Source organism: Schistocerca americana, chromosome 10, assembly GCF_021461395.2.
Source record: "Schistocerca americana isolate TAMUIC-IGC-003095 chromosome 10, iqSchAmer2.1, whole genome shotgun sequence".
NCBI classification, from domain to species: Eukaryota; Metazoa; Arthropoda; class Insecta; order Orthoptera; family Acrididae; genus Schistocerca; species Schistocerca americana.
The window spans coordinates 152,280,049-152,293,640 of NC_060128.1; the positions used below are offsets into that span (position 1 = coordinate 152,280,049).

At 41.2% G+C, this 13,592-nt stretch overlaps 1 long non-coding RNA gene across 1 annotated transcript; it reads right to left on the reverse strand.

The window, feature by feature from the left end:
- Positions 1–12,417: 12,417 nt before the first annotated feature.
- On the reverse strand, positions 12,418–13,176 carry LOC124552617. The gene is made up of 2 exons (XR_006967942.1): positions 12,921–13,176; positions 12,418–12,721 (listed from the first exon to the last, which is right to left on the reverse strand). It is a non-coding gene; the product is annotated as an uncharacterized LOC124552617 (long non-coding RNA).
- Between the last annotated feature and the right edge of the window lie 416 nt (positions 13,177–13,592).

Consider the following 13,592-nt stretch of genomic DNA (forward strand, 5'->3'; position numbering starts at 1 on the left):
TTTCTTCGTATCGATAGTGGTAATTATCGATTTGTTTAAAGTCGATTAATTAGAGGCGTGATATCGCGTTAGACGGAGGTGAAAACATTTATTTACGTTTTAGTTGTGTATCAGATTAACGAACATTTATTCACAAAATCTTGAAAGCAATCTGATAATCAGTTCATAGTATCATAAAGACTGTACGTACATAATAGACACAACTTATGAAAAATCGTAAGTATGTGTGACTACTCCGAACACGTACAGCATGTGATCGATAGGTTTAGCTCACTGCTGTGCGGTGGGCGTTTTGAATTCATAGCTTGTATTCTGTTGCTAGTTTATATTTTTACCACACTCCGTTGGTACGTCAGACATCTCCGAAACTATCTATTTTTGCAGAAATTTATATTTCTAAGGCTGCCGGCAGTGATTTGACAACTCATTTACAATTTCTATCGTACTAACACGACCATTAGTCATGGGGGAGCAGAGGCAAAAAGAAGGCTTAGTAATCATTCAAGTTTAAATCATATTTGACCTATGCTCATCTAAAGTTAACTGGAAAATTTGAGTCTAGTTTAACGTAAAACAAATAAGGTCAAAAACGAAGAGAAGCAATGGTAATAAGTGGATAACTCCTGGGATTAACGTGTCATGTGTTAGGAAGGGACAGCTCTTACTAAGTCAGAGAACAAATGGTAGTCAAGATTTGAAACTTCATTGTCATCAGTATTGTAAAATCCTCTAGTCTGCCATTAATAATGCAAGAATCATGTACTATGCTCAACGAATAAAGCCCTCCAAGAATAAGACAAAAACTTTCAGGAATATTACAAAAAATAAAACAGACAACATAGTGATGCAAATGAAATTGACTCCACAGAATGCAGGTCTGTCAGAAATGGCGATAACTTCAAATCATTGGACCACAAATGCAATGATTACTTCCTCACAGTGGCAGCAAACATTGTACCCACTAATAAACAACAGAATATAGATACATTAGATTTACTTGTGCAGACAGTCATGCACCACCAAGGGACATCAGTTTCAAAAATACAACGCTTAAAAGTATAAAATTTGTCAGGTCACTAAAAGGTAGTAGTTTTGCTGGCTATTATGGTGCTTCCAGTAGAATATGAAAATCTTATGCTGACCTAATATGGTCAACCTTCAGCTATCTTTGTGATGAATAACTGACTCAGTGCATTTTTCATGATATACTTCAATATGCTGTAGTATCACCCATCTACAAAACTGGAGATAAGAAAACCACCTTTAATCACAGGCCTATATCACTTCTTCCAGTCTTTTCCAAAATGTTTGAGAAGGTGGTGTATGACAATACGGACTCATTCCACAGAGCAGAACTTGTTAACAGCCCCTCAGTTAGGTTTTCATAAACCTGACATTGAATCCTGCCTTGAGTAGTTCCGACCACAATCCTAACTTGATCCACCACTACCTCAGGATAATCCCTTACAAGCCTTCCAAGAATTCCTCACATCCAGCATTGTTTCACAACCTTTCCTCAGGTCCCTACAACATGACCCTAACCTTCCTTTGCAGAAACCCAGGCTCCGTGTTTACGAAAAGCTGATGACTCCATCATTATCCTCCCAGAATACAAAGGACCGACCACTGTGGTACTTGACTGAAAGGAATGTGCGAAGGTCTATGCCAGCTATCTGACACTTCTATGTACAGCATCTGCCATCAAGATTCCATCCCCTGATTCAAACTGACCTGCACACCACCTTAAAACCTCAGGGCACTCAACGATTAACACCTCAATCTATAGAACTTACCTCATCCAAACCATGTACTCCCATCTTTTACCTTCTTCCCAAGATCCACAAACCCAATCATCCTGGCCATCCTACAGTTGCTAGCTTCAAAGCACCCATCAAACATATACATGCCTTAGTTTATCAGCAACTGCAACCCATAGCACAGACTTCTATTTATCGCTTACGCCTTGGTCCCGCACTGTGCGCGGGGCTGGCGTGGTTACACCGGATTTGGCATGTTAACGTGAAGGGGTGGTCGGATGCCCTTCCTGCCGCCACCCTATACCCTCCTGGGACGGAATCAGAGTACCCCATCTGTCTGCATCTAGTGTAACGCATGGAAAAGTGTGGATGTGTGTCAAATGTCTGAGAGTCGTGTAACTGAGGCGGAACATGGGAACCAGCCTGGTATTCACCTAGAAGGATGTGGAAAACCGCCTAAAACCCACATCCAGGCTGGCCGGCACACTGGCCCTCATCGTTAATCTGGTGGGCGGATTCAGTCCGGGGCCAGCACGCTTACCCGAGTCCAGGAAGCAGTGCATTAGCGCTCTCGGCTAACCTGGCGGGTTCCATAGTCCAGACTTCTCTCCTATGTCAAAGACACCAACCATTTCCTAAATCCTTGCCCGTCCCACTACCACCACACATCTCGCTTGTCACCATTGATGCTATCTCCCTCTACACCTACATCCCCCACGTACATGGTCTGCCTGCTCTGAACATTTCCTCAGTCAGCGTTCACCTGATTCCAAACCTATGACATCCTTCCTGCTCACCTTAACCAGCTTTACACATACCAACAACTACTTCAGCTTTGAGGGGCAGACATACAAACAGGTCAGGGGTACAGCCACGGGAACCAGGATGGCAGTGGAGGCTTTTCTAGGATAAAGTCTTCAGGCCCTAGTTTGGTTTAGATACACTGATGTCCTGTTTGCAATATGGACTCTCAGTGAGGCTGACCTGTGAAAATTCCTGGAATCTCTGAATACCTCCCTCCAATGAAATTTCACATTGTCCTATTCCAAATCCCACGTCACCTTCTTTGATATTGATCTCATCCTCAATGAAGGCCAACTGCTCACTTCTGTTCGCATTAAACCTACGAACAGATAACAGTGCTTACATTTTAACAGTTGTCACCCTTTTCATGTCAAATGTTCCCTCTCATACAGCCTTGGCATTTGAGCCAACACATTTATTTAGATGCAGACTCTTTGCAGCAATACACTACCATTCTCACCTCAGCCGTCACTGGTCTTAATTACCCCACCAGCATAGTTCATAGAGAGCCATCGTCAGATGTCAAAGTAACTTCAGGTGTGCCCCATGGAAGTCTGTTGGGGCCCTTGCTATTCATGTTGTATTTAATGACCTTGTGAACAATATTAGTAGTCACCTAAGACATTTTGCAGATGATGCAGATGTCTATGGTGAAGTACTGTCTGAAAGAAGCTGTAGTTAGATCTTGATAGGATTTCAAAGTGGTGCAAAGTTTGGCAATTTTCTTTAAATGTTAAAAAATGTGCATCATAAAATGAGAAAAATGTAGTATCCTGTGACTACTGCAAATACCTGGGCGTAACACCCTGTAGAGATATGAAATGATCTCAGAGGCTGTCAATGGTAGACTTAGGTTTATTGGTAGAATACAGGGGAAGTGAAACCAGTCTACAAAGGAGGTTGCTTACAAATCACTCATGTTGCTGTTTCTAAAATATTGCTCAAATGTGTGGAACCCAAACCAAATAGGACTAACAGGGGATCCTGAACACAAACAGATAAGGGCAGTGTGAGTGGTCGCAGTTTTGTTTGATCCTTGGGAGAGTATAACAAGAGATACTGACTAAAATAATCTGATATACTCTTGAAGATAGATGTAAACTATAACATGAAAGTTTAGTAACAAAATTTCAAGAACCAGCTTTGAATGACGACTCTGCGAATATACTACACCCAATACATATCGCTCACATAGCAATCATGAGGGCAACATTAGAATGATTTCAGCAGGCACAGAGGAATTTGAGGAACAATTCTTCATGTGCTCCATACATGAATGGAATGGGAAGAAACCCTAATAACCGGTAAGATGGAGCATAACTTCCATGTACTTCATGGTGTTTGCAGAGTATGGATGTGTACGATCACAGACATCATGAGTGTACTGCAGTTCAAAGAAACAGGGGGTTGCTGTCAAATTTAGGGGGTGATAAGATATTTTGCACTTTAGGAGAGAAATGCATCAACATGTTAAATGAGTAGAGGGAAGTGTCCAAGACATTTCTGTGCACACTTTAGCAATGTCCTATTCAAGGAGGAGCCACAAATTTATTCTACATAGCAGTGTTAAGTTTAAATGTGTCCTGCTGGCAATTATATACGGGTGTACACATTGCAACATAAATGTTGTGGTGGTCTTTAGGTGTTGCAAGGACTTGACGTACTGCTCAAAGATTTCACAGTACAAAAGTAGCATCATTGGGTGGCAGTGATATGTATATTACAGGATAGTACTATCTATTGTAAGTGAAGGTGGCTGTCTTCAGTTAACAACTGAGATTTATGAGAGAATTCTGCACCAACATGATATGTTTCTGATTGAGTTTTGTAACTAACCCCCCCCCCCCCCCCCCCCCCCATGAACCATGGACCTTGCCATTGGTGGGAAGGCTTGCGTGCCTCAGCGATACAGATAGCCGTACCATAGGTGCAACCACAACGGAGGGGTATCTGTTGAGAGGCCAGACAACAGCCTTTTCAATAGTTGCAGGGACAACAGTCTGGATCATTGACCGATCTGGCCTTGTAACACTAACCAAAACGGACTTGCTGTGCTGGTGCAGCGAACGGCTGAAAGCAAGGTGAACTACAGCCATAATTTTTCCTGAGGGCATGCAGCTTTGCTGTATGGTTAAATGATGATGGCGTCCTCTTGGGTAAAATATTCCGGAGGTAAAATAGTCCCCCATTCGATCCTCCAGGCAGGGACTACTCAAGAGGACGTCTTTATCAAGAGAAAGAAAACTGGCATTTTACGGATCAGAGCGTGGAATGTCAGATCCCTTAATCGGGCAGGTAGGTTAGAAAATTTGAAAAGGGAAATGGATAGGTTAAAGTTAGATATAGTGGGAACTAGTGAAGTTTGGTGGCAGGAGGAACAAGACTTTTGGTCAGGTGAATACAGGGTTATAAATACAAAATCAAATAGGGGTAATGCAGGAGTAGGTTTAATAATGAATAAAAAAAAATAGGAGTGCAGGTAAGCTACTACAAACAGCATAGTGAAACAGCATTATTGTGGTCAAGATAGACAAGAAGCCTTCGCCTACTACAGTAGTACAAGTTTATATGCCAACTAGCTCTGCAGATGACGAAAAAATTGAAGAAATGTATGATGAAATAAAAGAAATTATTCAGATTGTGAAGGGAGACGAAAATTTAATAGTCATGGGTGACTGGAATTCGGCAGTAGGAAAAGGGAGAGAAGGAAACGTAGCAGGTGAATAAGGATTGGGGGGTAAGACATGAAAGAGGAAGCCGCCTGGTAGAATTTTGCACAGAGCACAACTTAATCACAGCTAACACTTGGTTCAAGAATCATAAAAGAAGGTTATATACATGGAAGAAGCCTGGAGATACTGACAGGTTGCAGATACATTATATAATGGTAAGACAGAGATTTAGGAACCAGGTTTTTAATTGTAAGACTTTTCCAGGGGCAGATGTGGACTCTGACCACAATCTATTGATTATGAACTGTAGATTAAAACTGAAGAAACCGCAAAAAGGTGGAAATTTAAGAAGATGGGACCTGGATAAACTGAAAGAACCAGAGGTTGTACAGAGTTTCAGGGAGAATAAGGGGACAATTGACAGGAATGGGGCAAAGAAATACAGTAGAAGGAGAATGGGTAGCTTTGAGAGATGAAATAGTGAAGGTAGCAGAGGATAAAGTAGGTAAAAAGACGACGGCTACCAGAAACCCTTGGGTAACAGAAGAAATATTGCACTTAATTGATGAAAGGAGAAAATATAGAAATGCTGTAAATGAAGCAGGCAAAAAGGAATACAAACGTCTCAAAAATGAGATCGACAGAAAGTGCAAAATGGCTAAGCAGGGATGGCAGAGGACAAATGTAAGTATGTAGAGGCTTGAAACTTCCTGGCAGATTAAAACTGTGTGCCGGACTGAGACTCGAACTTGGGACCTTTGCCTTTCATGGGCAAGTGCTCTACCAACTGAGCTACCCAAGCACAACTCACACCCCATACTCACAGCTTTACTTCTGCCAGTACCTCGCCTCCTACCTTCCGAACTTTACAGAAGCTATCCTGCAAACCCTGGAGAACTAGCACTCCTGAAAGAAAGGATATGCGGAGACATGGCTTAGCCACAGCCTGCGGGATGTTTCCAGGAGATTTTCCCCCTGCAGCGGAGTGTGCGCCGATATGAGTGAAAATCTCATTCTGGAACCACCCCCCAGGCTGAGGCTAAGCCATGTCTCCGCAATATCCCTTCTTTCAGGAGTGCTAGTTCTACAGGGTTCACGGGAGAGCTTCTGTAAAGTTTGGAAGGCAGGAGGCGAGGTACTGGCAGAAGGAAAGCTGTGAGGACAGGGCGTGAGTCATGCTTGGGTAGCTCAGCTGGTAGAGCACTTGCCCGCGAAAGGCAAAGGTCCCGAGTTCGAGTCTTGGTCCGCCACACAGTTTTAATCTGCAATCAAGTTTCATATCAGCGCACACTCCGCTGCAGAGTGAAAATCTCATTCTGGATGTAGAGGATTGTCGCACCAGGGGCAAGATAGATACTGCCTACAGGGAATTTAAAGAGACTTTTGCAGAAAAGAGAACCACTTGTATGAATATCAAGAGCTCAGATAGAAACCCAGTTCTAAGCAAAGAAGGCAGAGCAGAAAGGTGTTTTTTTTTTTTTTTTTTTTTTTTTTTTTTGTGGTTTTAGGGCGCACAACTTCAATGGTCATTAGCGCCTAGACTACGTTAGGAATGCACCGCGAGGTACAAGTTTAAAACAGTGACTAAAAGGGAAAGCACGATAGAAGACAGATTGACAGGCATAGGATTAAAAAAAAAAAAACAGCATAATCAAATGTCCTTAGACGGGTTTGTCAAGTTGATAAAACGAAGAACGCGAGCAGCTGCTCCTGGGTCATCCACTAAAATGGCATCCAGAGTACATGGCAGGCCAAGATCAAGACGCAGTGTATTAAAATCCGGATAGGACGTTAAAATGTGGCGGACCGTCAGCAATTGCCCACATGGGCAGAATGGCGCCGGCGCAGCCGTCAGCAGATGGCGATGGCTGAACCGGCAGTGTCCAATTCGCAACTGGGCCAAAACTACCTCCTCCCGCCGAGAAGGGCGTGAAGAGGTCGTCCGAGCCGCGGGAAGAGGTTTCAAGGCCCGAAGTTTGTTGTCCGTAAGTGCAGCCCAATCGGCATGCCACAGCGATAAAATGCGCCGACAAATAACCCTGCTACAATCTGATGAAGGGACACAACAAGAAGCTGTCCTAGGCTAGAGGACCGCAGCCTTGGCCGCGGCATCTGCAGCTTCGTTCCCAGGGATACCGACATGGCCAGGAACCCACATAAAGCTAACCGGAGAACCATCGTCCACCAGCTGCTGAAGAGAGCGTTTGATCCGGTGCACGAAAGGGTGAACCGGATATGGATCAGTGAGGCTCTGGATGGCGCTCAGGGAATTGGAGCAGATGACACAAGCAGAATGTCGGTGGCGGCAGATGTAAAGAACAGCCTGGTAGAGGGCAAAGAGCTCAGCTGTGAAGACCGAACAATGGCCATGGAGCCGATATTTGAAACTTTGTGCCCCAACAATAAAAGAACACCCGACCTCGTCATTGGTCTTAGAGCCATCTGTATAAATGAAGGTCATATTAATGAACTTCGAACGAAGTTCGACAAAACGGGAGTGGTATACCGAACCGGGGGTAACCTCCTTTGAGAGCAAGCTGAGGTCAAGGTGAACGCAAACCTGAGCCTGGAGCCAAGGTGGCGTGTGGCTCTCGTCCACTCTAAAGGTTGCAGGGAGTGAAAAATCAAGGTGTAGAAGGAGGTGACGAAAGCAAACTCCAGGGAGTAGCAGGGCAGAGACATACAACCTGTATTGACGGTCAAGAGAGTCGTCAAAACAGAAAGGTGGAAGGAGTATATAGAGGGTCTATACAATGGCGATGTAGTTGAGGACAATATTATGGAAATGGAAGAGCATGTAGATGAAGATGAAATGGGAGATATGATACTGTGTGAAAGACCTGAGTCAAAACAACGTCCCAGGAGCAGACAATCCATTAGAACTACTGACAGCCTTGGGAGAGCCAGTCCTGACAAAACTCTACCATCTGGTGAGCAAGATATATGAGACAGGCGAAATACCCTCAGACTTCAAGAAGAATATAATAATTCCAATCCCAAAGAAAGCAGGTGTTGACATACGCAAAAATTACCGAACTATCAGTTTAATAAGTCACGGCTGCAAAATACTAACGCGAATTCTTTACAGACGAATGGAAAAACTAGTAGAAGCCGACCTCGGGGGAGATCAGTTTGGATTCCGTAGAAATACGGGAACACGTGAGGCAATACTGACCCTACAACTTATCTTAGAAGAAAGATTAAGGAAAGGCAAACCCACATTTCTAGCATTTGTAGACTTAGAGAAAGCTTTTGACAATGTTGACTGGAATACTCTCTTTCAAATTCTGAAGGTGGCAGGGGTAAAATACAGGGAGCGAAAGGCTATTTACAACTTGTACAGAAACCAGATGGCGGTCATAAGCGTCGAGGGGCATGAAAGGGAAGCAGTGGTTGGGAAGGGAGTGAGACAGGGCTATAGCCACTCCCCGATGTTATTCAATCTGTATATTGAGCAAGCAGTAAAGGAAACAAAAGAAAAATTTGGAGTAGGTATTAAAATCCAGGCAGAAGAAATAAAACCTTTGAGGTTCGCTGATGACATTGTAATTCTGTCAGAGACAGCAGAGGACTTGGAAGAGCAGCTGAACGGAATGGATAGCATCTTGAAAGGAGAATACAAGATGAACATCAACAAAAGCAAAACGAGGATAATGGAATGTAGTCGAATTAAGTCGGGCGGTGCTGAGGGAATTAGATTAGGAAATGAGACACTTAAAGTAGTAAAATAGTATTGCTATTTGGGGAGCTAAATAACTGATTATGGTCGAAGTAGAGAGGATATAAAATGTAGACTGGCAATGGCAAGGAAAGTGTTTCTGAAGAAGAGAAATTTTTTAACATCGAGCATAAATTTAAGAATCAGGAAGTCATTTCTGAAAGTATTTGTATGGAATGTAGCCATGTATGGAAGTGAAACATGGACGATAAATAGTATGGACAAGAAGAGAATAGAAGCTTTCGAAATGTGGTGCTACAGAAGAATGCTGAAGATTAGATGGGTAGATCACATAACTAATGAGGAGGTATTGAATAGAATTGGAGAGGAGAGAAGTTTGTGGCACAACTTGACTAGAAGGGATGGGTTGGTAGGACATGTTCTAAAAGAGGCACCAAGGGATCACCAATTTACTAATGGAGGGCAGCGTGGAGGGTAAAAATCGTAGAGGGACACCAAGAGATGACTACACTAAGCAGATTCAGAAGGATGCAGGTTGCAGTAAGTACTGGGAGATGATGAAGCTTGCACAGGGTAGAGTAGCATGGAGAGCTGCATCAAACCAGTCTCAGTACTGAAGACCACGACCACGACCACAACAACAACAACGGATGTTTGCAGCTGGCTCTTTGCTTTTGACGGCACTTAATGGCACTGAACCTTTAAAGGTACATTATACTATAGGAAATATAAATATTTACATGTGTAAAATCACAATTTATTGAATGTTTTCTCATTTTATAGCACTTGATAATGGGGCAAGGTACTCCTGAAACACGTTGCGAGTAAATAAATCGCATATTTACTAACTGGTGCGAAGCATTCTCAGTACTGCAAACAAGCTATGCTGCTACATTTAACGAAGTTAAACAAGTGTTCGAAGATCATTCAAGACAGAGGAAAATGAAACAGAAAAATAATACTGAAACTGGAAAAAGAAACCTATTTTCAAAAGAACCGAACTTGCCTGGAACAGTGCAAGCTGAAACTAATGATCCTTCAGTTTACTCACACCATGAGGATATTAACGGTCAGAATGAGGCCAAAGAATAAATCATTAGGCCAGCTACTCAAGACTACTGTTATGTAGGACTCCCTGGCAAGAACAAAGTTCACTGTACCAGTAAGCACAGATGCCTTTAATCTGATATCAATATAGAAAGTTAATGTTCACTAAATACTGTAAAATAAATTGACATCACTTTCAAAGAATTCCTTTTTCCCATCATGTAATTGTATTCTGAAGCAGTTGAATAATACAAGTTTTGTCAACACTAATATTTTTTTCATGCTCATTGCAATGTATACCAGTACATGTTGCACTCTGCTCCATACTGGGGTGAACTGCAACAGTTCAAAAGTATAAAGCAAGATTTAAAGTTTCGACACTTATGTGGCTGTCGAATATAATTATAATTACTGTGTACTGACTAAAGATTAAGAGATGGCCTGAAGGTCTTAATCTTGCCAGGTGAAATCAAGCATTAATCCTTAAAGGCACCCCAAGTTACTTGCTTCAATGTTTCTCAACCACTGTATTTATTGTACCTTGAGCACAAGTATCCTTAAAATTGTCAACAGATTAGTCTGATGAAAATCAACCTTTAAGTGCAAAAGTATGGCTGTTTCAAATTTTAGGATGAACACACTGATAACAATAGGAACATAACTGACCGCAAACACTTAAGCACAACACCTTCTGTTCATGGCTAGCTTTCAATACACAACACTCACCTGGATTTTCTGTACTCAGCATCTCGAGGCAAAATCTGGAATTGCTCTTCATTTAGAAATTATATACTCCATGAACCCAAGTAGAGAGGATATGCTGTTAGCTAAACATGACCAACATCACTTATTATTAAAGCTGTCAATGGTTCAAAGATGTGCAACATGCAGTAACAAAAATTCTTTGATGAAACAAAGTTTGACAGTTAGCAAAGTGTTCCTAAACCTTAACCAAACCTCTGTTAATTACAGTATTATAGGCCTACATTTGGAAAAAAAAATAAATTATTCGAAGTACATCGTGTATGGAAGGCCGTTCAGTAAAAGTTATATACTGGGCACCCCTCCGCTCCCCCACCTTGTGTATTTCAATATGGCACCAACATAACCATTGGACTTCACTACCAGTCAATTTGTTACAACAACCAGATTTTCTGCTCTCATATTTGTTGGCTTCCTCAACACATATTTAAATTATCAACTTCCAACCTAACCTAGATCTCGAGCTGAGGAACAGATAATTTTGTCACCACAACGAAGATTCCAGAGAGGGAGAAGGTAAAAAACTTAACTTTAGTCAGTTCTTCTGTACTTCTAGTAGTAAATTTTTAACCCTTCTGGTAGTATGAAATGTAAAAATGGTCAACATGTAACTGCACATAAAAATAATACATGCCAATAGTAAGCTATAAAATCAGTAAATATGGCAGGGAAGTTACGATAAAACGTCTCTACCTTGGCAAAAGACTTTTTCTGAACACCAACATGTTTCCATTCTTTTTTGTGTGTCTGTCAACAACTCAAGAGCTCTATTATTGAGTAAAATTGGCTTATTTTTTTGTCTGTCAATCACAGCTTTTTTATTATTTCAAACTGGCATTTTCAGATCATTTTCTGTAGTTACAGGGTAACTACCATTGGGAGAACAATAAATTTCACTGCCATAATTATCTGAAACTTGTTAGTTTGAAATAAGAAACACTGACTGACAGACATAAAATGATACTATGTTATATAAATCAGGTTACAGACAAGTATGCCCAGTTCTGACGAAGTCAGTGCTGACAGAAATTATGAATGACTGATGGAACATGGAACTAACTAAACTACATATACATATAAATGCTCTAGGACACACTAATGTTACAGCATTTAAGCCAACTCTAGGAACAACTGATCAATATTAACAAGACACCATTCATTAGGCTTATTCTGGTTAGAAAAAACAATGGTATGGTTCAGTGCACCCTTTACAACATATCAAATTCTAATTCCACATTAAGTCCTGTCATGTTTAGTGTAGTATTCCTGAAGGTCTTGTTGAAAAGCTTACTTCTCAAGTTCACTGCCTCTATCACACTAAAAACTAGCATACAACCAATTGTGTTGAGCGTTTCCGATTTCCGTCTTTTCATATTACAGCAATTGAAACAATGCAGGAGTAAGTAATACAGTGTGTTAATACTCAACTTTATATCCGTTATGTACCACTCTTTATTAGATATTTGAGTACAAACTCTTAGTCAAAATGCACTTAAACACAATGCTTCTTATAGTGTCAACCATGTCCAACTGTCAAAACGCTAAGCAATTTTAAAACATTCTTAACATTTAAATCAAAATGCTTACACCACCACTTTGTATTTCATTGCATAATACTGTAACATCGTCACAGAGGTGTCTGCTGGAATTCTAACTGCATTATTTTAACAAAATTCTGTCAAAAGGAAACGAACACTCCTTATAACATCAATATATTTCAATTAGAGCACGATATAATTTTAGAATGAAACTACTACATGGAGTCCTTTAATACGTTCGCAATTTCTCACTAGCACGTTATGTTCAATTAACAAACATTACACAAATTCACTACAAAAACACGAACAAAATAAACCAGTGTTCCACTGTTTGCATTCCTTTTCACCTCACTCGACTGCGTTATCAGCAGGCGTACTGTGGCTGTTGCGTTGGAAGCAAATAAAATCTTCTCTTTGTCATTATTCTCTCTCGGGAGTATTTATCCTCTGGTGAAAATCGGGCTGCAAAGAATTTGTGTATCAGTAAATAGCACCAATTGTTTGGGTGATTCGTATATTCAATTACAATCAGTAGTAGATGACAAATATAGAGAATAACATCTATTGCTAAAATCTCTCTTGTGCAGTCTCCTAATATAAGCAAGCCAACCCTAGTTAGCGAATTGTTTCAGTACGTTAGTCCGAGACGAAATGTACTTACCAGGATGAGCTGATGCCGTGGGTCTGCCCTTCGGATCGACTTTCTTCAGAGTATACACTCTGTCACCATTTCCGTCAAGATAATACATTAAATACATCGTGAATGCTTCCAAAAATCGCTATAGTGCGATTAAAGTACCAGCTCTCGTTCCGTCCACTTGTAAACAAAAAACAACGGCGCACGTGTTATCCTGTATGCCAGCGATAATCTTTGTTGTATGAAGGTAGCATCCGAGATGCAAAACACAAGACAGCGTCAGAGTATACGTTAGGACGTGACCAACATGGAGGTCTTGTACCTCCATGGTGACCAATCTCTAGAGTCTAGAGCAAGAGTTGAAGCAACATCTTATTGACTTGTTCAGTTGGTGGAGCTCTTTCTCTTCAATAAATCATCCAGTTTTTCTTTTTAATTTTTGTCATTTGTTTGTCTGCACATGAACACCACATCTACTGATCTGACTTCCGTTCCCCTCAAATAATTTCTCCGGGTTAACTTAGACTGCGCGTTGTACGACAACATTTTGTTCTCCAGTTAGGAATTTCCGGAATAGCGATCCCGGCCAGTTAAGTTGGTGACAACTTTGGAAAACACTGCGTATTTTCGCTTACGTCATTTCATAATTAGTTACTTACGTAAGTTACCTTAATCGTTGATTCGTTGACTGCAGAA